Raw genomic sequence first — 24693 nt, 5'->3', positions numbered from 1 at the left:
ATTAGTGTAGTCAAAATTTAGAAAGATACCAACCCTCTCCACATAAATTCATATTAAAAAAATTCAACTGAAACCCCACAGACTAGTGGTTGCAATGAAATTATGTTAAGATGATCAAAGGAGAAATTTTAGCCATGTATTTAATGAAGGGAAAGAAAAACTCATTTCCAAAGTTAAAATGCTGATAAATAACAGAAAATTCACACTGAATTACCACCTTCTATGTAGTATCATGTAGTCTTTATCTATCAATCTTCCATTTTTCAATCTAGTCCCATTAAAATCTAAACCTGAATAGCTAATTAGTTTGCATATTTCTTATCCAGAAAATATCAAACAAGAATGAAAAGAATACTCTTAATAAGTTAAAAAAAATCAATATATAACCTATGGAATCTCGTAACAGTGAGTTCTTAAAAGTATACAAAGGTCATTATTCCTTGATTATGAACATTCTCTGCATTTGCTCTACTGAGTTTTCAGTGGTAAAACATTATTTTTTTATTTCTTGTGAAGAGCTCTTCTCTCAAGAATACACTTAACAGTATTTTAAAATTCCATATTAAAACACTATGCATTTAGCTTTCTAAAGAATTAAACCTATGTAACCCCTAACATAAGCAAAATCAACATAGATAAATTGAAACTCAATCACATAAGAAAACAATCTAACAAATAGCCTAACAAAATTAGTTTTACAAATAATAGCTTAACGTTTAAGTCCCTAAACCAGCCTTAAAGAGAAGTCTTTTCTAACTACATCTAACCCACCACTCCTCCCTTCTACCTAAAGGAATCACTATTATATTTTCAGGAGACAAGGGAGAAAAGGTCAAGAATCTTTAATAGCATAAAAAGCAAAGTCATTTCAGATCCAAAGACTCACATGTGGAAATGGCTAAGCTACAGACGCAGACGTGGCCTGTGCGATAGGTAAAGAAACAGTACAGTTAAGTACCAAACAAACATGAAGTAAAATTTCTACTGACCTTAACTAGCAATAGACAGGATCAAAATTCCATTGTAACTTTGTCAACAAAGCCCAGGTTCTTTTCATAACACAATACTATCCCCAAGCAGAATTCTTCTCTAACTCTACATTTTTAAAAATCTCTATCTATCAAGATTGAGCAATGATTGCCATTCTGTACAACTGATGATACTGGTAAGAGTGTTATCCAAATGCACAAAGCAGAAATGAAAAAATATGATTGGGAAACAATCCTTTGTTTTAAAATGAGGAGGATAAGACAGGTGACCTTCCAGGGTCCTTTTAGCACTAACGTTCTAATATTCTTTGGATTATTTATCTTGCAAGACATCTGGGAACGGATAAGAAGCCTCTGGCTATTTCTTTCCTACTTTCTGACATCAGTTCAAGGTAACATTATAATTCCCAGCTGATTATTGTATAAAAACCTAAAAATATCATCTACAACTAATATAATTCTCACAACTCTGTGAGAGGAGTAATTATCATATACAGCTGAGAGAAACTAGGTTCAAGATTGTGGTGACTTGGCACAAATCACCAAACTACTAAATAAGAGTAACTCCAAAGGCAGGTCTGCCCTACTCACAACTCAGGACACTTCCCATCAGGCACTAAAGGCCACCGTAATAACAGGGTCTATTTGTACATCACCAGGACTTCGTTACATGCTCCTCTTTTCGTTCTCAGAACAGCCCTGTAATGAAACAAGGCAGGTAACAGTAGTATTCTGGCCTCATTTTACAAATGAGAAAACTGAGACTCAGAGAGAAATTCAAACCACTTGCTGAAGGATCCTTCAGAGTAATGTCAAAGTCTCAAACACAGGCTTCCTGACTCCAAGTTCAGTGTTTCTTTTGTCACTGTAATTTTTATTGTCAATTACAAGTTGGCTTTAACGTATCTTTAAAACATTTTTATGCCTACACTGTGTAACCTGGTCTCTCCAACTCTGAAATCTAGTCAATGGAATTGAGCCCACAAAGGCATCATGTTTACACTTACATGTGACATACCTTACACTTCCAATACAGAATTTATTTTCCAAAGATATCTGCCTATGACTGTCAAAAAGATTTCCACTCAGATTTTGAATGATCAAGAACAAGGTTCTGCACATTAGAAAAATCCTACTTGAATCCCACCAGAAAAAAAAAAAAGATGCCTAATTTGGGAGTTTGTTAAATTATAAATCAGACTTCTCCTTGCTCATAACCCCTTAATAGGACAGTCAGTAGTACTGCCTTCTTGTCATTAATTCCTCAAAATCTTTCTACCCAAATGCACTGACATTACCGAAGGCCAGAATGATCTCATTTAGTAAAGCAGCTTCTTGCCCTTTCATTAGGCCCTAATCTAAATTACAGTATAAAGACATAAGGCCCTGGACTCATGACTGGTTCATGATAAAGGGCACTAGCTGGTCCTGTGGCCTGATGAAGTCTGGGGACACAGAAGGGTCTTTTTTGGACTTTATCATTCTAAGACCAGTCAATTCATTTTGAACCAGAAAAATAAAATATAATCTTGGGCCATCTGGTTCTGTAACACTCTATATTTGTTTAGAAAGGTCACTGTTGTCAAGTTATTGAATGTTATCTCTGGAATTGACAGGAAGAGAGAAGTTTCTGAAAGCAGGCCAGGAATATTAAAGCACCGTATATTAAGGTGTAAAGTAGTGTTTAAAAGCTTGGGCTTTGAGGTTAAACAGACCACAGTTCAAATCCTAGCTCCACTACCTACTAGTTAAGTGGCCTTGGGCAAGGCAGCAGTTTTCTTAACTCATTTTACCCATCTATAAAGCCTAGATAATAACATTCTAGAGGAATACTTGTAATAACAACATTACCTAACAGTTATACATCACTAGTCTATAGTTAACCATTCAAAACTTATTCAGCAATCATTATCTGTTAACTTTCATTCTCCTTTTACTCTAGTTTGGTATGAAACTAGTTTCATTGCTTTTATTAAATCTTTTTCCAGACAACAAAGTGGAATTTAAATATAGGCTTAGAATTTATGCTATGCACATAAAATACATGAATTTAGAGCCTATCTTTAACAAAACTCCAGTCTATCTTAAGCATTTAAGCATCGGTCACTCTTTTTTTAAACCAGATTTATAGAAGCCATTACTTTGTTAGTAGAATGACAGAGTTAACTGTGTCACTCAAGAATGAATACTAAGCAGTATCAAATCTGCATCCGAACTTCAGTGAGACTAGTACAGCTGTTTTACTGAACAACTGTTTCAGTGTCTGATGTTGTTATACGATAGTTATTTTCTCTGTATTAGGTAGTTTTCTATCCATGTTTCATAGCGGTACTATGAGCCAACTATTGCAGCAACGAGAAAATCCAGAGTTGATACAGATAGGTTATTTATGTCCTTCTCCTTTGGGAGATTAGCAATGTGTCTAAAAATATACAAAAAATTAAAACATATACTTAGAAAAGCAGCTCAATTGAAACTCCATCCGGAATGTAGTCAAACGGCACTGCTTCAGTTCAGCAGGTCAGATTCCAGACTGACTTACATGACACCACGTGTACATACGCTCAGTCGTGTCAGACTCTTTGCAACTCCGTGGACTGTAGCCCACTAGGTTCCTCTGTCAATGGAATTTTCCAGGCAAGAATACTGGAGAGGGTTACCATTTCCTACTCCAGGGGATCTAACCCACGTCTCTTGCATCACCTGCACTGGCAAGCAGGTTCTTTACCACTGGCGCCACCTGGGAAGTCTTGTATCTCAATGATGGGCAAACATTTCACCTGCACTTTGGTAGGAATATCCATCATCACGTGTTGAATTGTATTATCCCCATACTTTCTGACTGCTTTTTCCCAAATCAACGTATGCCCTATAAACTGGAGCAAGAGTTATAGTCTCAGGCTAGGAAACAACATTTCTGTCTTTTCTACTTCAACTATCAGCTGCGATGCAGTTTCCTGCTTGGTGTCAATGAGAATAGGTCCATCTCCTCCATGAGCTGTTGGGCGGGTTCTCTGCTTTCTCCACATTGACCTAAGAGGTCTAGGAGTCATCAAAAACAAATCTCAAACTTCAGGTTCTGGTCAAGATTACTCATAGACCGACAGACAGAAGTCTAATATTCAAGTATTGAATTAAGGGCTACAAAGGTAAGGATTACAGAAATTGATAATCTTACACAGAAAAATATTACAATATATGAGAAACTCTCTTGACCAGCCTTCATTTACCCAGCTTGCTAACTGAACCCACACTCTCCATTTCCTCTCCCTCTTCTGCAGGGACAGATGCCCACAGTGTGCTGAAAACTCTCAGAATGTAGTCTGCTCTCTGGTCCACCCCTCACAGTCCTGCTCCCCAATGCTGAGTGTCTCTTCCCCCCAAATCAGCAGTATTTGCTGATTAGGGGAGTTTTGTTACTGTAATTAATTTAATTACCTATTACACAAATAGTGAAAGCAAAAACAAAAGCTAAAGTATCTAAAAATTTCTCCAAAAGCTTTGAAAGACTTAATAAAGGCAAGTCACTATGTAACCCTGTTGTTGAAATAGACAAAGAGAAATATAAAAAACTTATGAAAATCATAAAATACAGAACAATGGCTCTCAAACTTTAGCCTGGAGGCCTTATAAAAACAGACTGCAGAGCCCCACCCTCTTAGTTTCTGATTCAGTGAGTCTGGGGTGAAAACAAAGAATTTGCATGCTAGAAAGTTCCATGTGATGCCAATGCTGTTGTCTGGAAACCACACTTCGAAAACTATTGCTTTCAATTCTCTAAAGTTGTAATCTACACTACAGAAATAAAGTATAAACTGAAAATGATTTGCTATAGATGTAATAGATTCAAGAAAGACGCATTGTTCCAGTCAGCAAACCCATTCAAACGAAAGGCCTTGGCCCTAATCCAAAGACATTTATGTTTCGAGTTAAGACATTAGTGGAATGTATACATCATTTTTTATGAGCTGTACTGACTTTTTCAATTAATGGATAAACTATGAGAAACAAACTCATCAGAAGAGATCTCCTGTCAGATACAAGTGATAAAATTATTACCAGAGCCTAAAAATCCCTTCCCAGGTAGCTCAGTGGTAAAGAATCTGCCTGCCAATTAGACGCAGGTTCAATCCCCGGGGCGGGTAGATCCCCTGGAGTAGGACATGGCGAGCCACTCCAGTATGCTTGCTTGGGAAATCCCATGGACAGTGGAACCTGGTGGGCTACAGTCCATGGGGTTGCAAAGAGTCAGACATGATTTGGCGACTAAAAAACAACAAAAATCCCTTCATTTCACTATCTGTAAAAGGAGAATTCTAATGTGTAGAATTGGTTTAAAAATTTGCTAAAATCTCAAGCTTACAGTATCAGTGAAGCCTTTAAAATAAAAATTTATGTATCATTATCTAAACTTACTTATGAGATTTCTGTATTGGAGGATTAGAAATATACATTGTCAGCCAAGTGGCAGAGTCAATAGAGATCTGTCCTCATATTCAAAGTGGCTTTTTCTCCAACCTCACAACATGGCAGTATGATCTTTGGAAGAGTTCAAGACAAATTAGAAACAACATTTGGCTCCAAATCAATCTACATGTCTGCAAAATAGAAAATGCCAAAATTCATTCAGCTATTTAAAACTAGATGGACTATAAGCATTATATCTGTGTTTTGAATAAGACTGTAAGCATACCCAAAGACATACTTACTATTAAATGGCTAGTTTATTGAATATAGGCCATTATAAGAGAGCTGGTCTAACCCACACTGAAGCAAAGTTTTTGGCAACACAACCCTGTTTAGGCAAGAAATCTGTGGAGAACAGATGATAGAAAAATTCACAGATGGATGCAGTAGGCTAAGTGAAATGGAGAACACCATGTTCAGAGAGCATCAAAGAAGCAGCCTAGGTATATGCTGAAGTAATGCATCTGAAGATGTGGCATTTATGGACTGCTTGGAAACAAGATAAACTACTCAGTGACAGCAATCACCATTATGATCATGCAAGCTTACCGTTTTAGAAATTAGAGGTACAGACAAAAGCATTATCTTTGCCTAAGAAGGTGCTAATATGTAATGCAGTATCATATGAATTCCAAAAGTAAAGAGGACCATATTTGATAAAGTATAAAGGAATTCAAATGGCCAGTTTTACACACTCAATCCAATATGTTTAGAACACTAGCCCCAATTAGTATTTGAGGTCAGGGAACAGTTTGTGAAGATTTGCAATAACTCTTCTGTTTCTTTAGAAAGTGATTCAGAAGTAAATAAAGGCCTAACATCATGTTAGCAGTAAGCTATAGACCTAGAAATGGTTAGGGTGGTCACTATAAGACAAAACAAAACCAAAAACATAAAACAACAAGTGTTGGTGAGGATGCAGAGAAACTAGAACCCTTGTGTACTGTTGGTGGAAATGTAAAATGGTGCAGTTGCTATGAAAAACTGTATGAAGTTACTCAAAAAATTAAAAATATAACTGTCAAATGATCCAGTAATCCTACCTGTGTATATACCCAAAAGAACTGAAATCAAGATCTTGAAGAGATATTTATACACCCATGTTCTCTACAGCATTATTCACAATAGCCAAGAAGTGGAAGCAACCTAAATGCCCATTAATAAATAAATGGATAGGATGGGTTGGGAGTTTTGGATTAGTAGATGCAAATTATTATATATGAAATGAATAAACAAGGTCCTACTATATAGCACAGGGAAGTATATTCAATATCCTGTAATAAACGACAATGGAAAGGAATGTGAAAAAGAATATATACATGTGTAAACTGAATTACTTTGCTGTGCAGCAGAAATTAACACAGTATAAGTCAAATATACTTCAATTTAAAAAACCACCGAAGAAAAAACTATTACTTCAGTAAAATAAATTTTAAAAAATAAATGCATAAATAGTATACACATAAAGGCATACCTGGAAGCCATTGCAGGTTTGGTTCCAGACCACCGCAATAAACTGAATATCACCAACAAAGTGAGTCATGTGATTTTTTTGGTTTTCCAATGTATATAAAAGCTACGCTGACACTAAACTACAGTCTATTATATGTGCAACACCATTGCGTCTAAAAGATACTTTATTGCTAAAAAATATTAACCATCTGAGCCTTTACTGGGTCATAACTTTTTGCAACAGGAATATCAAGACACCAAATATAATAATAATGAAAAAGCTTGAATTATTGGGAGAATTATCAAAATGTGACACAAAGACAAGAAACGAGCACATACTGTTGGAAAAAGTGGCATCAACAGATTTGTTGGGTGCAGGGTTGTCATTAACCTTCAATTTGTTAAAAAAAAAAGTGCACTACCTGAGATGCACAATAAAACGAAGTGCAATAAAATGAGGTATGCCTGTACAATGGAACAGTATTTAGATTTTAAAGAGAAGGCAATCCTGTCATATTCTACAACATCTTGATGACACTACAGTATGTGAAATAAGACACTCACAAAATCACAAATACTGAATGATCATATGTATATGAGATGTTTAAAATAGTAAAATTCTTAGAAAGTGGAATTGTCATTACCAGAGGCTAAGGGGACGGAAGAAAGGAGAATTATTCTCCAAGGGTGTAAAGTTTCAGTTCTGCAAGCTGAAGAAGTTCTAGAGGTCTGTTGTACAACAATGAGCGTACATTTCATGTACTGTACTTGAAAATGGTTAGTCTGGTGAGAGAAAAGCCATAGAAATAAAAACATCTTGAAAACTCTGGTACGTTCACAGAAAAAGTACTGAAAAGGTTCACTCTAACTTGCTTAAGAAATAATATAATCTCACAAGAGTAGACTGAATATGAATCATTATAATCTCTCAGTAACACTAATTTCTATAAAATTCTAGGAACCTATGACTTAAATTTGTTACTTCTAATGGAAAGAGATATGGCATATCAGAATTACTTGGAGGGCTTTTAAAATATTTCTTACTCTCAGCCAGAGAGATGCTCCCACTAGAGTGAGCCATCATTACTGAGGCAACTGTGCTATATTCTTCAACTGTGCTGGGACTGAAAACAGATTGAGAATTATGTTTTTATTTAAATGATAGTTTAAATCAGTAATAAAAATATTCAATTTAATCACTTTTCCTATAATAAGAAAATTACACACAGTGTTTGATATAATTAAACTTTCTTCACACTATGAAGCTAAATGTGTTCTATTTTCTGAATGCATACATAAGACATTGTAAATGTGGCTGCTTGAACAATGAACAATCTTTGTTATGAGGCCACATATTCATTTGGGCTTGGCACCGATAGAGAACAGGATCAACAATATCTGGAAAACGCAGGCAGAAATACCTCTCAAGACTTCTGAAATATTGTGTCCATAACATTATGCTTTTTGACAGCCCTTTCCTATGTGCATTTATCTCAAGATGCCTTTTTGCCATGATCTCCTCTCTTCCTCAAAGCACTTTTCTCACTGTTTCTTTTCCATATTTAGAGGAAGGTGAAGAACTAAATTTTCTACACCCAAACTTTCAGAAACAAAATAAACAGTATCTCTCATTTCCATACACTGCTGCTTCATTTCCAAGCAAACAAAGCTACATTTTAAGAGCCCAGGGTTAATTGAATCTTTTCACACTAACTTCACTTCAGTGCATTTTTCTTATACCATATTTTTAAAATCTATAGATAAGTATCCAATAGTACCGTAAAATTAAGCATTGACCTATATTCTCTATTGGTAACATTTTCTTAAAGATTATATAAATATGCTATTTTACATGGAAATTATACATTAATAACTTCAATTCTATAAGGGTATATTTCAGCTCTACAGTATCTTTTTATAATTTCCTGCCTCCTTTTGTGTTAAATAGATATTGTCTAGTGTACTTTTTTCATTCCTTGGTTGTTTCTTTCACTACAATGTTTTGAGTTATTTTCTTAGTGGTTGCTCTGGAAATTACAATTATCATTTTAATTTAAAACATTCTGGTCAGAAATGGTACGGACCTAAGAAGCAGAAGATATTAAGAAGAGGTGGCAAGAATACACAGAAGAACTATACAAAAAAGATCTTCATGACCCAGATAATCACGATGGTGTGATCACTCACCTAGAGCCAGACATCCTGGAATTATGAAGTCAGTGGGCCTTAGGAAGCATCACTACAAGCATAGCTAGTGGAGGTGATAGAATTCCAGGTGACCTATTTCAAATGCTAAAAGATGATGCTGTGAAAGTGCTGCACTCAACATGCCAGCAAATTTGGAAAACTCAGCAGTGGCCACAGGACTGGAAAAGGTCAGTTTTCATTACAATCCCAAAGAAAGGCAATGCCAAAGAATGCTCAAATTACCACACAACTGCACTCATCTCACACGCTAGCAAAGCAATGCTCAAAATTCTCCAAGCCAGCAATATATGAACCCTGAAATTCCAGATGTTCAAGCTGGATTTAGAAAAGGCAGAGGAACCAGAGATCAAATTGCCAACATCTATTGGATCATAGAAAAAGCAAGAGAGTTCCAGAAAAACATCTATTTCTGCTTTATTGACTATGCCAAAGCCTTTGACTATGTGGATCACAACAAACTATGGAAATTTCTTCAAGAGGTGGGAATACCAGACCACCTGACCTCCCTCTTGAGAAATTTGTATGCAGCTCAAGAAGCAACAGTTAGAACTGACATGAAACAAAAGACTGGTTTGAAATCAGGAAAGGAGTTACGTCAAGGCTGTACATTGTCACCCTGCTTGTTTGACTTATATGCAGAGTACATCATGAGAAATGTTGGACTGGATGAAACACAAGCTTAATAGATTGCCGGGAGAAATATCCATAACCTCAGATATGCAGATGACACCACACTTATGGCAGAAAGTGAAGAAGAACTAAAGAGCCTCTTGATGAAAGTGAAAGAGCAGAGTGAAAAAGTTGGCTTAAAACTCAACATTCAGAAAACTAAGATCATGGCACCTGGTCCCATCACTTCATGGCAAACAGATGGGGAAACAATGGAAACAGTGACAAACTTTACTTTGGGGGGCTCCAAAATCACTGCAGATGGTGACTGCAGCCATGAAATTAAAAGATGCTTGCTCCTTGGAAGAAAAGCTATGACCAACCTAGACAGCATATTAAAAAGCAGAGATGTTACTTTGCCAACAAATGTCCATCTAGTCAAAGCTATGGTTTTTCCAGTAGTCATGTATGGATGTGAGAACTAGACTATAAAGAAAGCTGAGCACCACAGAATTGATGTTTTTGAACTGTAGTGTTGGAGAAGACTCTTAAGAGTCCCTTGGACGGCAAGGAGATCCAACCAGTCCATTCTAAAGGAAATCAGTCCTGAAGGACTGATGCTGAAGCTGAAACTCCAATACTTTGGCCACCTGATGTGAACAACTGACTCACTGGAAAAGACCCTGATGCTGGGAAAGATTGAAAGTGGGAGGAGAAGGGGACTACAGATGGTTGGATGATATCACAACAATGAACATGAGCTTGAGTAAACTCTCGGAGTTGGTGATGGACAGGGAGGCCTGGCATGCTGCAGCCCATGGGGTCGTGCAGAGTTGGACACAACTGAGCGACTGACCTGAACTGAGTCTGGATTAACACTGAAATTTTATAATAATTTAACACTTGCCTCCAATATGCCTGTTTCCTTGCCTTTCTTTTTATTATTATTGTAAAACTACTTCTCTATATGTTACAATCTCATCAATTTACCATTGCTCTTTATTTCATGTTTACTGTCTAGTATCCTTTTGTTTCAACCTGAAATATTCCCTATAATGTTTCCTGTAGGGCAAGTTTGCTAGTGACAAACTCAGCTTTTGCTTATTTGTAAATGTCTTAATTTCTCCATCATTGAAAGAGATTTTAGCAAGATGTAGAATTCCCAGTTAACAGTCTTTTTTTCCCTTCAACACTTTGAAAATGTCTCCTAGTGTCCATGGTTTCTGATAAGTCAGCTATCAATATTTTTCTTTTGTTGCTTTTAAGATTTCTCTTTCACTTTCATAAATTTGACTATGATGTCTAAATTAGATTTTGATGTCTATGATTTATCTATATTTGGGTTTAATCTACTTGGAGTATACTAAGTTTCTTTAATGCATAAATTAATATTTTTTCAGCAAGTTTGTGATGTTTTCTGTCATTATTTCTTTTAATATTCTTTTTGCCTTTGTTTTTTCTTTTCTGCTCTTCTCCTTCTAAGACTCCCATTATGTGTATGTTGATACACTTGCAATGTCCCATAGGTCTCCTGAAGTTGTGTTCACTTTCTATTTCCTTTCTACTCCTCACACTGGATAATCTCTATTGAGCTACATTCAAGTTGACTAATACTTTCTTCTACCAACTCATATCAGTTATTTGAGCCCCTTTAGTAAATTTTTCATTTTTGTTATCATACTTTTAAACTTCAAAATTTCTATATGGTTCTTTTAAACTAACTTCTATGCTTGTTCATATTCTCTTTGGTAAGATAACAATTTCACACTTTGCTTTAGTTCTTTAGACATGGTTTCACTGAGTTCCTTAAACATATTTACAATAGCTGACTTAAAGTCTTTATCTTTTAAGTCCAAATCTAGACTTTTCTGTTGGGTAGTTTTTCACTTTTTCCCATGTATGTAGCACTTTTCTATTTCTTAAAGATCTCATAATTTTTGTGTTGAAAGCTAGCCATTTTAAATAATACATTTTAACAATTCTGGTATCAGAATCTTCCACAGTGCCCCGCTAAGACTTTTTAATCACTAGCTCTGTTCTTTTTCCTGGTGCTGCTGATTTGTTTAGTACTTTCATGAACTAATTATATATCCCCTGTATTATGTGGCTACTGAGTATTTCAGGCTTAGGCCTGGCTTCCTAGATCAGTATAATTTAGTGGTCAACCAATAACTGGTCAGAAGATTTCTTTAACTGCCTGTGTATCTTCCACCCTTTGCCAGAGAAACGTCTGTGAGAAGTCACACCTCTTAACTTCAGGTAGCTTTTAAGATGGCCACAGCTTTCACTTCCTTCTTGCACATAGCCTCAAAATCAGCCAGAGGTGGATCCTCTCCTTTCCCAGGTCTTTCCTGGGCATATGCAAAGCCTTGCACATCCTATAGTCTTTTAGATACCTTAGAAATACTTGGAGCTTTTCAAAGTTCCCTATGGTTGGCTAATCCTCAAGGATTTCCTTTTAAATTCCCGCCCAAGCTCTTGTTTGCCCCACCAGAAATCACAGCCTTAAATGGTGGAGATGTTGCCAAGAGTGGCTACTGTTTCAGGTAAGTCCAGCGGGTAGGCCTTTCTTCCCCCAACTGAGCTGAGCTCTGAGTCAAATTAACAGCCAATCTCTCTCTGAGAACTGGGTTTTCCCAGGGAGCTGCAAGTTCGAGCAAAACATTAACTGTGCTCTAGATATGGTGCTTTTCATGGCCCTCCAAAAGAGGTCAGATCTCTCCATTGTCAACAATGTTGCCAGCTTTTGCTATAGGACAAGCTGGGGAAGGAGGGAAAATGGGAGTGGACACAAATCAGATGCCACTGTCATCATCCATAGTTCAGTAGTTCTCTCTCCGACAGACAATTTTTAGTTCATCCTCTGGCTCTGATCAACAGCCATAATTCTGAAATGGTTGATTTTAGTTGTGTGGCCCATGTTTTTGTTGTGTTATACAGAGAGGGAGTATACTGAGGCCCTCACTCCAGCAATCTAGAAGCCAATCAAGCTCTGTAACATTATAAATCTATCTTCATGTGTTTTTTAAAAACAAAAAACATTTTAACAAAATTGTTTTTAAAATTATACTTATAAGCATTTAGATCACTGGTTCTCATCTCTAGTAGAAACTTATAAAACATTTTGCAATTTTTTATTTTTATAATTTTTAAATTATAATTGTAGAATAAAATATGCAATATTTATAGTTAAATAGGAAGAAACTGATCTGTGAGAGGAAAAAGATAAACTGCACAAGTAATGTCTCACAGTAGTATCTTTCCTGTTAAGTAATATGTGAATGATCAGATATAAAGGTGAGCGCATGTCATAGTTTTACTCTCAACCCAAAAGGCCTCCCACGTCTTTTTGGACAAGTTCAAGAGAGGGAGAAAGACTATACCATCTTGTTCTTAACTGGCTAACCTAGGCCAAATCCAATTCAACTCTGATAGGGATAAAAAGAGCCACAAAAGACAGAGTGTGAAACTCAACAAAGAAGAATCTGACATCTGAACCTAGGAAGCAACCCTAGCTCCTGAGACTTCTCTGAAGAGACAGCACAGAAATAGGGTTTACCTCAGGTTTATCAAAATATCCTGCCAAACCTATGCATTTAAGAGCTTCTGGAAAGGGAAGTTACTCATTACTCTCATCTCTCTTCAACACTCTTGGATATTAGCAAACCACAAAAAGACCAAAACTGTTAAAATGGGCTAAGAAAGGGAGACACCTTTGAGCAAGATTTTTATTTTCAAGTACACCTCAAGCTTCTCAGGCTTTTCTACTGTTGTGCAACAAGCCACTCCAAAACTCACTGCTCAAAAAAAAATTTTATTTGCTCATAATTCTGCAATGTGGGTTCAAAACTTACTGCTCAAAAAGAAAAAAACAAAACCACCTATTTTATTTGCTCATAATTCTGCAAACTAGGCTAGGCTCAGCTAGGCAGTTCTTCTGCTCATCCTGCTGATGATCACTCACACAATTGCTTTGAGCTGGAAGATAGGAACTGGGCTTAACTAGAATACTAGGATTAGGGTGGCTGGGCTTCTGTCTCTATGTAATTCCAGAGCCTCTCTGATACTCCTTCCCTTTCCTCCTTGGCACCTTCCTCCCCTCCCCACCCCCTTCCTCCCTCTCTCTCCATGTGGCCTCAGTTCAACACGATTCCTCTAGGAAGATAGCCAGATTTCTGACATAATGGTTTAGGTCTCCCAAAAACATAAAAGTTACCTAGTTTTATTAAGGCTTATGCTCCAACTTCAAACAGCTCTAACTCTGTTGCATTCTGTTTGTTAAAAAAGAAAGTGAAAGTGAAAGTCGCTCAGTCGTGTCCAACTCTTTGAGACCCCATGGACTATACAGTCCACGGAATTCTCCAGGCCAGAACACTGAAGTGGGCAGCCATCCCCTTCTCCAGGGATCTTCCCAATCCAGGGATCAAACCCAGGTCTCCCGCATTGTAGGCAGATTCTTTACCAGCTGAGCCACAAGTAAGGCCCAGTCCAAACTGAAAGAAAAAAGAGTGCACAAGGGTGTGAATATCCCAGATGTGGTTCATTGTAACTACCATCAACATAATAGACTATTAAAACATTAAAGCCAATGTTCAGATGACTAGAATGGGAACAACCACAAGAAACTATAAATGGCTAGAGTTAAATGAAGACTTGGCAATTATAGTCAAATTTTATTCTGTTCCTTTCCATACTGAAGGTCAATCTAGGTTTGGTAAGAATCTTAATTATAGGCAGAAGGAAATGAACCTGAAAACCGCTTATAAGCCATATGACCTTGGACAAGTCTTTCATCCTCTACAAGCCTGTTCCTCAACTGTAAAATGTAAAATCACACAATCCTTGCTTATGTTATAGGAAGATTGTACAGAGCAAATAAAACAAGAAATGAGAAAGGGCTCTGAAAACAAAAATGCTATACAAATAAAAGGAAGTAATATTTATCTGACAGGATCCTAGATATAGTAAATCTAGTTAGGCACCATTCTCTCTTAATAAAATTATAATAATCATAGTTAATTATCTGATATGCTAAATTATAATACTACCACAGCAATATTATTGTATATAGTAATGGGCTAAAATTATTTATCACTAATATAAAGAACAAAAACACTAAAACTATGATTTATTGTTGTCTGATTATATGTCAGGTGCTGCTAAATACTCCAAGTAAACTATAACTAATCCTTACAATAACTCAACAAAGTAGTTATTATCTCCCTTTTTCAAGTAAATAAACTGAGTCAAGAAACTGACAACTTAGAGTAACGTGACAACAGTCACACAGCTAATAAGTGGAAAATCCACTTTCAATGTTTAATGTATAATACACGCTTGATAAATGCTTCTCATCTAAATTAAGGAGAAGTAAACAAACCTAGGAGTATCTGGCTTTAAAGTAACTACAACTAACTCCATCAAAATCTCTCTCACACACAATTCTTTTTTATTTGCAGTTGAAACTGGAATTACAGCAAACATATCTAACTAATATGAACAATTCACCACCTTTCTCATATGCAAAATGGTTTCCAATCAGAAAACTACCACCATTTTTTAAAATATCTAATCTTTAACCCATGTACTGAATCATGACTTATAATGGTCTTATTATAATTTAGGAGTATCAATTGAAAAAAAAAGATACATTTACATTCTAAAATATTTCTAAAAGATCAAACCAAAAAGAGTAAAATAGCAAATATTTTTAAATGGCAAAATATGTAGAGTACTAATTACAAATAAAAGTTTATGTCCCTCTATTATGAAGAAATCTTGAAATTTAAAAGAAGGAAGGAGGAGGAAAAGAAGACATTGTCCAACAGGAAAGGGTACTAATGATATAAGTGGACAATCACCAAAAGAAATAAAATGACTAATATGCTTTTTAAAAAATTTGCCATTACTTACCAAAGAAATGCAAATACAAGTGAGATTTTTTTTTCCAACTATCTGACTGGCATAAATACAAAAAAAATTACAAAAATTGATCACACCTAGCATCAGAAAGCATGCAAAGTAATGAAACATTAAAGTGTTACTGTTCCAAGTATGAAATGGCATGATCCATCTAGAGAGCAATTTGGTAGTTGATAAAAACACTGAACTGTACACAGCCTTCTACTTAAGCAATTACATTCCTAAGAACTCATTTAAAGAAAATTATTGGGTGAAGCACAAAGATGTATGTACAGTAATTAACCATAAACCCAAAATACAGAATATAACCTAAATGTCTAGCTAGAGAGCTGCTTAAGTAGATATGCCAAAAAGAATGCATATGATATTATTATCATGAAAGGATATGAGTGTTAAAAGTTAAAAAACAAATCACATGACAACTTTTAAGAGAATATGCACATATTTCTGTGTTTATAAGGGAAAGGAAACATGCACATGTGTGGTGAAAAGCATACCCAAGAAAGCCATACAAACTCACTAGGGAAATTCTGAGATGTGACAGCAATCTTGTGAGCAGATGGGTAGTAAGCTTTGAGGAGAATGATTTTTTTTTACTCCCTTTGTGTGTGTCTAGTCAATCAGTCGTGTCTGATTCTTTGCAACCCCATGGACTGTAGCCTACCAGGCTCCTCTGTCCATGGGATTCTGTAGGCAAGAGTATTGGAGCGGGTTGCCATTCCCTTCTCCAGAGGATCTTCCTGACCCAGGGACCGACCCCAGGTCTCCCACATTGCTGGCAGATTCTTTACCATCTGAGCCACCAGGGAAGCCTTTCTGTATTTTCTGAATGTTTTATATTAAGCATATATAACTTTTGAAATAATAACAAAATAAAATAACTTTCATTTAAAATAACGCCAAATGTCATAATCCTGAGGCTCTGTAAACTTTCAAATGTTATTACCTTTAATTTAAAATATTGATTAAAAAGCAGTTAATATGTCCACTGAATTAAAGTTTAATTTCATTCCTCTTTCAAATGACAGCTTCAAATCATAAATCCTTCACAGCTGTTTCTTATTACAAACCATTGAACATTTTAATTTTGCTAGATTTCTCTTAAAAATAAAAGCAAAGCAGAAATATTTAAGTGCTTCAAACTATACTTAGTATAAATGTGCTATGTCTTTAAGAAATACTTTGCATATATAAGGGGTATACATTATTTTTCTTAGACATAATGCTACTGCACACTTAACAGACTACAGAACAGTGTAAACACAACTTTTATATGCAAACTGGTAAACAAAAAAACTTGTGTGACTCATTTATTACAATGTTTCCTTTACTGAGATGCTCTGGAACTGAATACGCAATATCTCTAAGGCATGACTGTATCATTTAGTAACCACTATGCTGTACCAAGCACTGAATTATGTACTTCATATAGATCCTTCATTTAATTTTCATAAGGATGCAAGGCCAAAGTCATTATCCTCATACTACATAGCCATACAGAGAAGGACAAGTACTGTGCAATGTCCCTTATGTGTAGAATCTAAAAAATAAAACTACCAGTAAATACAACAAAAAGAAACAGACTCACAGATATAGAGAACTAACTAGTGATTACCAGTAGGGAGAGGAAAGGAGGGTGGGACAAGATGGGGCTAGGGCATTAAAAAGTACAAACTATTATGTAAAAAATGAATAAGCTCCAAGGATATACTGTACAACATAGCCAATATTTTATAACAACTATAAATGGAGTATAACCTTTAAAATTGTGAATCATAATGCTGTACACTTACTTATATAATACTGTACATCAACTATATCTCAATCAAAAAATTTAAAAATAAAAAAGGTAAAAAACTGTTGACACATTAAATGTGTAGAACACTATGATATGAGTCTAAACAATTACTCTTATCTTGAATATGTGGTAAACTTTTCAGTTCAGTTCAGTTGCTCAGTCGTGTCCCACTCTGCAACCCCATGGACTGCAGCACGCCAGGCCTCCCTGTCCATCACCAACTCCTGGAGTTTATACAAGCTCATGTCCATTGTGTCGGCGATGCCATCCAACCATCTCACCCTCTGTCGTCCCCTTCTCCTCCCACCTTCAATCCTTCCCAGCATCAGGGTCTTTCAAATGAGTCAGTTCTCTGCATCAGGTGGCCAAAATATTGGAGTTTCAGCTTCAGCATCAGTCCTTCCAATGAATATTCAGGACTGATTTCCTTTAGGATGGACTGGTTTGATCTCCTTGCCATCCAAGGGACTATCAAGAGTCTTCTCCAACACCACAATTCAAAAGCATTAATTCTTCAGTGCTCAGCTTTCTTTATAGCCCAACTCTAACATCCATCATGACTACTGGAAAAACCATAGCCTTAACTAGATGGACCTTTGTTGGCAGAGCAATGTCTCTGTTTTTTAATATGCTGTCTAGGTTGGTCATAGCTTTTCTTCCAAGGAGCAAGCTTCTTTTAATTTCATGGCTGCAGTCACCATCTGCAGTGATTTTGGAGCCCAAGAAAATAAAGTCTGTCACTGTTTCCCCTTTTTTCCTATCTATTTGCCATGAAAGGATGGGGCCAGATACGATGATCTTAGTTTTCTGAATGAGTTTTAAGCCAACTTTTTCACTCTCCTCTTTCACCTTCATCAAGAGGCTCTTTAGTTTTCCTTCGCTTTCTGCCAACCATCATTAAATTTCATGATGTTTTTGTTGAATCAGTGATGAAATTTATTTTCTATTTGCAGATATGTAATTTCATAGATTGTTACAATAAGGCTTGGGTAAGGTGAATACATATTCTGGAATCCATTATTATCAAAGACTCTATAGAGTTCTGTAATGTGATGAAGGAAGCATTCCATGACACTATTAGCATTACTCATAAATGCTACTGAAATCTAGAATTTTCAAGGCTCTATACATAGACAGTAGCTGATGAAACAACTTTTAAGAATGGATATGCTTAACTGTGGCTTCCCTGGTGGCTCAGATGGTAAAGAAGCTGCCTGCAAATGCAGGAGATCCTGGTTCAATCCCTGGAAGATCGCGTGGAGTAAGGAATAGCTACCTACTCCAGTAATCTTGCCTGAAGAACTCCATGGACAGAGGAGTCTGAAGGGCTACCCTGGGGTCACAGAGTTGAATACACTGAGCGACTAACACACGCTTAACCACCAGGCTTGGGATTATTAAGTACAATCAATATTTTAAATTATATAAAAATGATAATGCCTTTAAATGTCACTTCAACCAAGATTTGATATATTTAATATGAACAGTTTCTATTTTAATTTTTATTAAAAAACTATATTACTACTTTCAAGCCAATTGTCATTGGCCCTCATAAAAAGGCAGCAATTCATGTATCCTGTGGACTGTGTTCAGTCCCTATTCAGTGAGTACTTAGTTGACAAGGAACAGAAGTAAGCAAAGGGCTGGTAGTCTGATTTTTATTTCTAGATCCACAATGTCAGTATGAAAAGAGGTAGATAGCCTTGTTTGTCACTTAGAGGGATAAGTTTGCTTTTCTACGGTCCTTGCACAAAGAAAAGCAGTATAGAGCAGTGGCTCTAAATAAGCCTACCCCTAGTGAAATACTTCCCAGAGCCTCCAAAGAAAAGGAGACAAAAATGGACCTGCTCTGCAGCCACCAACATTCCCCAAGGCAGCTCCTGTAGAACTTGACTGGAAAATACAATTTGAAAATTACTAAAGTGGACAGGAACACTGGAGATCACAAGATCACAAGATCTGGGACTTTCCGCTACCTGCTGTGTAACAGTGTTCAAAGGTGCATCTTAACCTCTCTTGGACTTGGGTTTTCACATACATAATACGGTCCCATATAACTAGTTAGTGGGAAAACTGAGTGAGACACTGTCCACACAGAAGAACTTTAGAGTTTCTGAAGTGTGATCTACGATGTAAATGTAAAGTATATTGTAATTTACATCCCATATGCTATGCAAAAAGGAGAAGTATTTTTCCTTCCCTATTCCTCCCCCTCCCAAGACAATTTACTTATTTCACATATAACAAAGAAGTTTAAGACTATCAAAATGAAACAAAGTCCAAAAGTCAGATTAAAAGGAAAAAGTGGGAGGAGAGCACGTAGAAACTTATTCTCTATGGCTTCTCAGGATGATTCAAGTTACCTTTCATAAATGTTATTTGCAAGCACTTAACTGAAGTATATTATGGAAACCCTTTTCTCTAGGCCCACACAAGCTTTCACAATTATTAGATATGATATCAATGTCTATATCAGATGCCCTCAATCATGAAAAATGAATGATAAGGAATAAATATCAGGCTCATTCATTAGAAGACAATTCAAATGGTTTAAGAAATATGATAAAGCTGCAAAATTTCCTAGGAAAACTATTTGAAAGAGTCGGCACTGAGTCTCTTTAAACATACTATCAGTGATGAAGATTATAACTCTTAAATCATAACTCCTACACATGAATGCATAGTTTTTGTTAGAAGTCATATTACAAAGATCTTAGACATACAACTATTTACTTTATCTTTCTTGCAACCTCATATTGATAAAGAATTTTGAAAAACACATAGGGAAATTTTCGGTGCATCCTGTTGTGGACTTTTACAAAACCACAGGTCTGAAATGGAGGAAATAGCTCCAGCTTATTTCTCAGTCTTAGTTAAGTCTCTTAAGCAGCAGACTGTGTGGTTATCTTCCCACAGAAGCTGAAGACTAAAGAAATGTCAAAAGAGCAATGTTTTACCACCTTGAATGGGCTGCATCTTAGCTGCATTCCAACTATGTGGGAAGGTAAAAAGGTAATTCGGGAACAAACACAGTCTCAAAGCCCAATAATGATGAACAGCGTACATGTACTCAGACTCAACGCCCATCCCTCTTATGCCCCTCCCACCACCCCCTCCATCACCACCTCTGCACTTTTCACCTTTCTGAATGCCAATGGAAAGCCTCTCTTTAAAGTACTGCTGTAGTGGAAGCAGAAGTTCACACAAACTGCTGCACCTTCTTACATAACCAACACATTACTGAGTAGGGGAATTATGACATCAGCAATAGGTTAGCCTATTATTCTACCACATAATTAATATCTACTGATTTTCACACTACCATGCCATTGGCTGGATTTCATAAGGATAGCTGCTGTATTTTACTATCTTTAATTTGAATTAATTCTGATACAGGCTTGAAGCTTGGTAATCTATGAAGCAACTATGGAAATGAATGTAGCATATGCACTTAGCTGAGTGCCGTTTCAGGGTTAACCACACACAGGCACATGCAAGGCGACACAAGGATACTAAAGAAACAGGAAAAGACTAACCTGTCAGGCTCACAATGCTTTCACTAGACCACCCTCTAAATGCCTAGAAAGTTCACGGTATAGGAACCTCGACGCACTTTCTCTCTACTTCCCCCACAGACTGTGTGCGCTAGCTGTTAGTATTTCACAGTGTAGCATGCCTCTAATTCTACTTAAAGGGGCAAGGGGAGGAGGATAGGAAGGAGGCACGCTCTTGTGGTTTCTATAGCCCCAGAGAGCTAAGCTATCTGAAGCATTTAAAAATATTAACTGTAACCATATAATGTGAAGAAAAGTTCTAATATTGTTTTGTCTTAAATATATAAAGTAGTAATGAAAATAAAGTTCCTTACCATATTAGCTACTGTTAACCATTAAGAAATGAAAAACCTATCTCAAAATCTCATATTTAAAAAGTTATTGAAAAAATTCAGACATGAGATCCCATATTTGACATATTAAAGTACTCTATGTTTTGTGTACATTTACTTCATAATTTATAGAGAACATGGATCAATTACCTCATATTCTTTCCATGAGCCAAACTCAATGTATTCTCTACCATAAAATGCCAGAATGACCAAGTGGCCTAAAATATTAAAAGCAAGAAGAATTAGGTTAACATTAAAAATGAATTCTTTGATATCTAGAAACTATATGATTAAATTATTGGATCTAGATAAATACTAATTACCATATGAATGAATTATTTTATTGTATTTCTTTGTATATTTTTAAAGCTTCCAATGTAGCCAAAAAAATATTGTTTTGATTTTGCACAAAAAAGAGAGATTTTTCAAAGAATTTGAATGCAAGTAAACATTATGAACATAATAATTAGGAAAAAATATAAGTGAGGGAAAATAATGAAGAGAAGAATACTTTGAAAAAAATCTACACTTTTAAATTGTGAAGATGACAGACCAACCAATTCTGAGAGCAGCCTGATACAGAGAAGCAGAAGTGAGAATGGATTAACAGCTAATATATATTTACTCATTCCTTAAAAATAAGAAGATTTATTTCTTCAAAATAAAAAAAAACAGAAATAATATACAAACCGGTCACAAACTGGAGAACTAAGTATATATGATTATTCAGTTTTATGGAAATTTTAAAAAGAAATACTTGGTTTAGAGAAGAATGGGCAAGATTACTTTAAGACTAATGATTTTTATTGGCTAATAAATTTAGGGTAACACTGATATACAAAAATGTAATTAAGTATTATTTATATATGTTCACATTTTTTGCCCTAAATTTGGCCCATGATATCAGATATAAATTAGGTATAGAGTATTCTATCATTTAGTCAACTGTAAACAGCATCATAGCTGCCTGGCATGCTTTAGTTCTGCTTGTTTTCTTTTTTTCTTTAAAGGTAAAGGTGACATTAAGTGACAGTTGCCATAAATTTTTATGTCGGTCCATTAAACTCTGAAAAATAACAAAGCAAACAGGCACAGCTGAGTATATATGAACAGGGAACAGTCTAAATACACATTTTCCGGGTTACTTAAACAAGACAAGACAAGGATCACTAAAATAATCACAGGTGTTTGCTGTGTATTTAGGTGATTACAAGTCAGTTACAGCAAAAATGCAATAATCAACACTAATTAACACATCAGAGTTCTCAAAAATAACTTGGAAATTTTTAACCCTATTATCAGATTTTTCTGTTACTTTATTATCATCATGAAATATATTTTCTGACATGAGGTATTACTGTACATATTTATTATAAACTAAATGACTAAATGGGCTTCCCAGGTAACACAAGTGGTAAAGAACCACCTGTCAGTGCTGGAGACATAGAGAGACACAGTTTCTATCCCTAAGTGGGGAAGATCTCCTGAAGGATGGCATGGCAACCCATTCCAGTATTTTTGCCTGGAGAATCCCATGGGGAGAGGAGACGGGCAGGCTACACTCTACAGGGTTGCAAAGAGTCAGATACGACTGCAGCAACTTAGCAAGCACACACACAAGTGACTAAATCCTTCATAATAACTTTAAGCAAAATGACTATGAGTTATACGTCCTACAATTAGATTTTTCTAAGATAATTCTACCAGTTCCTTTAGCTCTAATTCTTTTCTTCAACCACATTCACCTGTACCTAACTTGAATGCTGCTGCTGCTAAGTCACTTCAGTCGTGGCTGATTCCATGTGATCCCATAGACGGCAGCCCACCAGGCTCCCCCATCCCTGGGATTCTTCAGGCAAGAACATTGGAGTGGGTTGCCATTTCCTTCTCCAATGTGTGAAACGTGAAAGTGAAGTTGCTCAGTCGTGTCCGACTCTTAGCGACCCCATGGACCACAGCCTACCAGGCTCCCCCATCCATGGGATTTTCCAGGCAAGAGTACTGGAGTGGGGTGCCATTGCCTTCTCTGCCTAACTTGAATATCAAGTAAGAAAAGTCAAGATAATCTACAGTTATCTGTGTCTTCTACTCCTCTCCAGACAAGTTACAAGTAACATTTCCTCTTTGAAGACATATTCCACCACCTCATTCTGATACTAACACAATTGTTCAGGATCTCTTCATGTCTTGAATTATTACAAGTTTCTCAGCCTCCATATCAGTTCACTGGTAATACAAATCTTTGCCACTTATGATTTTAACTTTAAAATCCAATTCATTTCTTAGAGCCTGTTCTCATATAATATTATTCAATTACTCATTTAAGAAAGAACTGCAACTGTTAGGTGCCACACATACAAATATTTAATATACATGATCCACACACACAAGCAGCTCACTCACCATGACAATCACAGCAAGATGCTCCCCCCTTCAAAACTCCACACTGGCCCCACAAGAACTTATTTTCCTTCTATACTCTACAAAGACTTTCTTCTCATCTCTGGCCCAGATAATCCCAGTATCTTCATCTTGCCCTTTAACACTGAGTCACTACTATGTGCTTAGCAATATGCTAGAAGTTGCTTAGGTACTCAATGCCAAACAAAACACAGTATTTTTTTTGTATTCAGGTCCGACCCCATTTGCTCCCACATACTATGCTAACTTTCTCAGTGTCTTTATAATTGCCCTTTATGTTATATTAGATGCTCATTCATGTCAGACTCTTTGTGACCCATGGACTGTAGACCGCCAGGTTTGCCTGTCCAGGGAATTCTCTAGGCAAGAATAGTGGAGTGGGTAGCCATTCCCTCTCCAGGGGATCTTCCCAACCCAGCGACTGAATCTGGGTCTCCTGCATTGCAGGCAGATTCTTTAACATCGGATTCTCCTGGTATTCACTTTTTCACTCTCATTTTCTCATACTCCACAACTAATAGTAAACAAACTCTGACTTGCCACTCATGTCAGATGGTCCCTTCCAGTATCATCCTGAGACCAGTGGGCCTTACACTTTAGAGAACCCATTCTTGACCTCTGTCCAGGTACTTCATGAAGTAAAAAACCTGCAAAGTCCAAGGAATGCTTTCTGACTTCTCTGGACTGTAAGACAGCAGATTCCCAAGATTCTGAATTGCCAGGCCGAGAGCCCTGGAGTATCATCCCCAGGACAGACTGAGACATAGGCATACCCACCTCTAGCCCAAGGGGTAGTCAAAAGATAGTCTGCAAGGGATGGGGCAAGGTCGCTTTGGGAGTGGGCATGTGGACATGTTGTAGCAAAGAACCTAGAAGACAGGGAAAAGGAGGGAGAGTACAGGATAAAAGTAAGGTGACAGAGGCCAATTCTCCCTTGGCCA

At 36.5% G+C, this 24693-nt stretch overlaps 1 protein-coding gene across 7 annotated transcripts in view; it reads right to left on the bottom strand.

The window, feature by feature from the left end:
* RFX3 (regulatory factor X3) overlaps positions 1-24693 on the bottom strand; it is a 311370-nt gene that overhangs the window by 247971 nt on the left and 38706 nt on the right. For 2 of the 7 annotated variants that reach the window (XM_043890996.1, XM_043890998.1), the window contains exon 2: positions 21482-21549. The exons of 4 other annotated variants lie outside the window; for them this stretch is intronic. The gene's annotated coding sequence lies outside the window, so the exon portion shown is untranslated. Of the gene's footprint in view, positions 1-1580; positions 1601-21481; positions 21550-24693 lie in introns of those variants that run through there. One more of the 7 variants, XM_043890999.1, reaches the window with a different exon arrangement.

Source organism: Cervus elaphus, chromosome 29 (assembly GCF_910594005.1).
Source record: "Cervus elaphus chromosome 29, mCerEla1.1, whole genome shotgun sequence".
NCBI lineage: Eukaryota > Metazoa > Chordata > Mammalia > Artiodactyla > Cervidae > Cervus > Cervus elaphus.
Note: the sequence above shows the minus strand (reverse complement) of the source record. Positions and strands in the feature narration are given on the sequence as shown.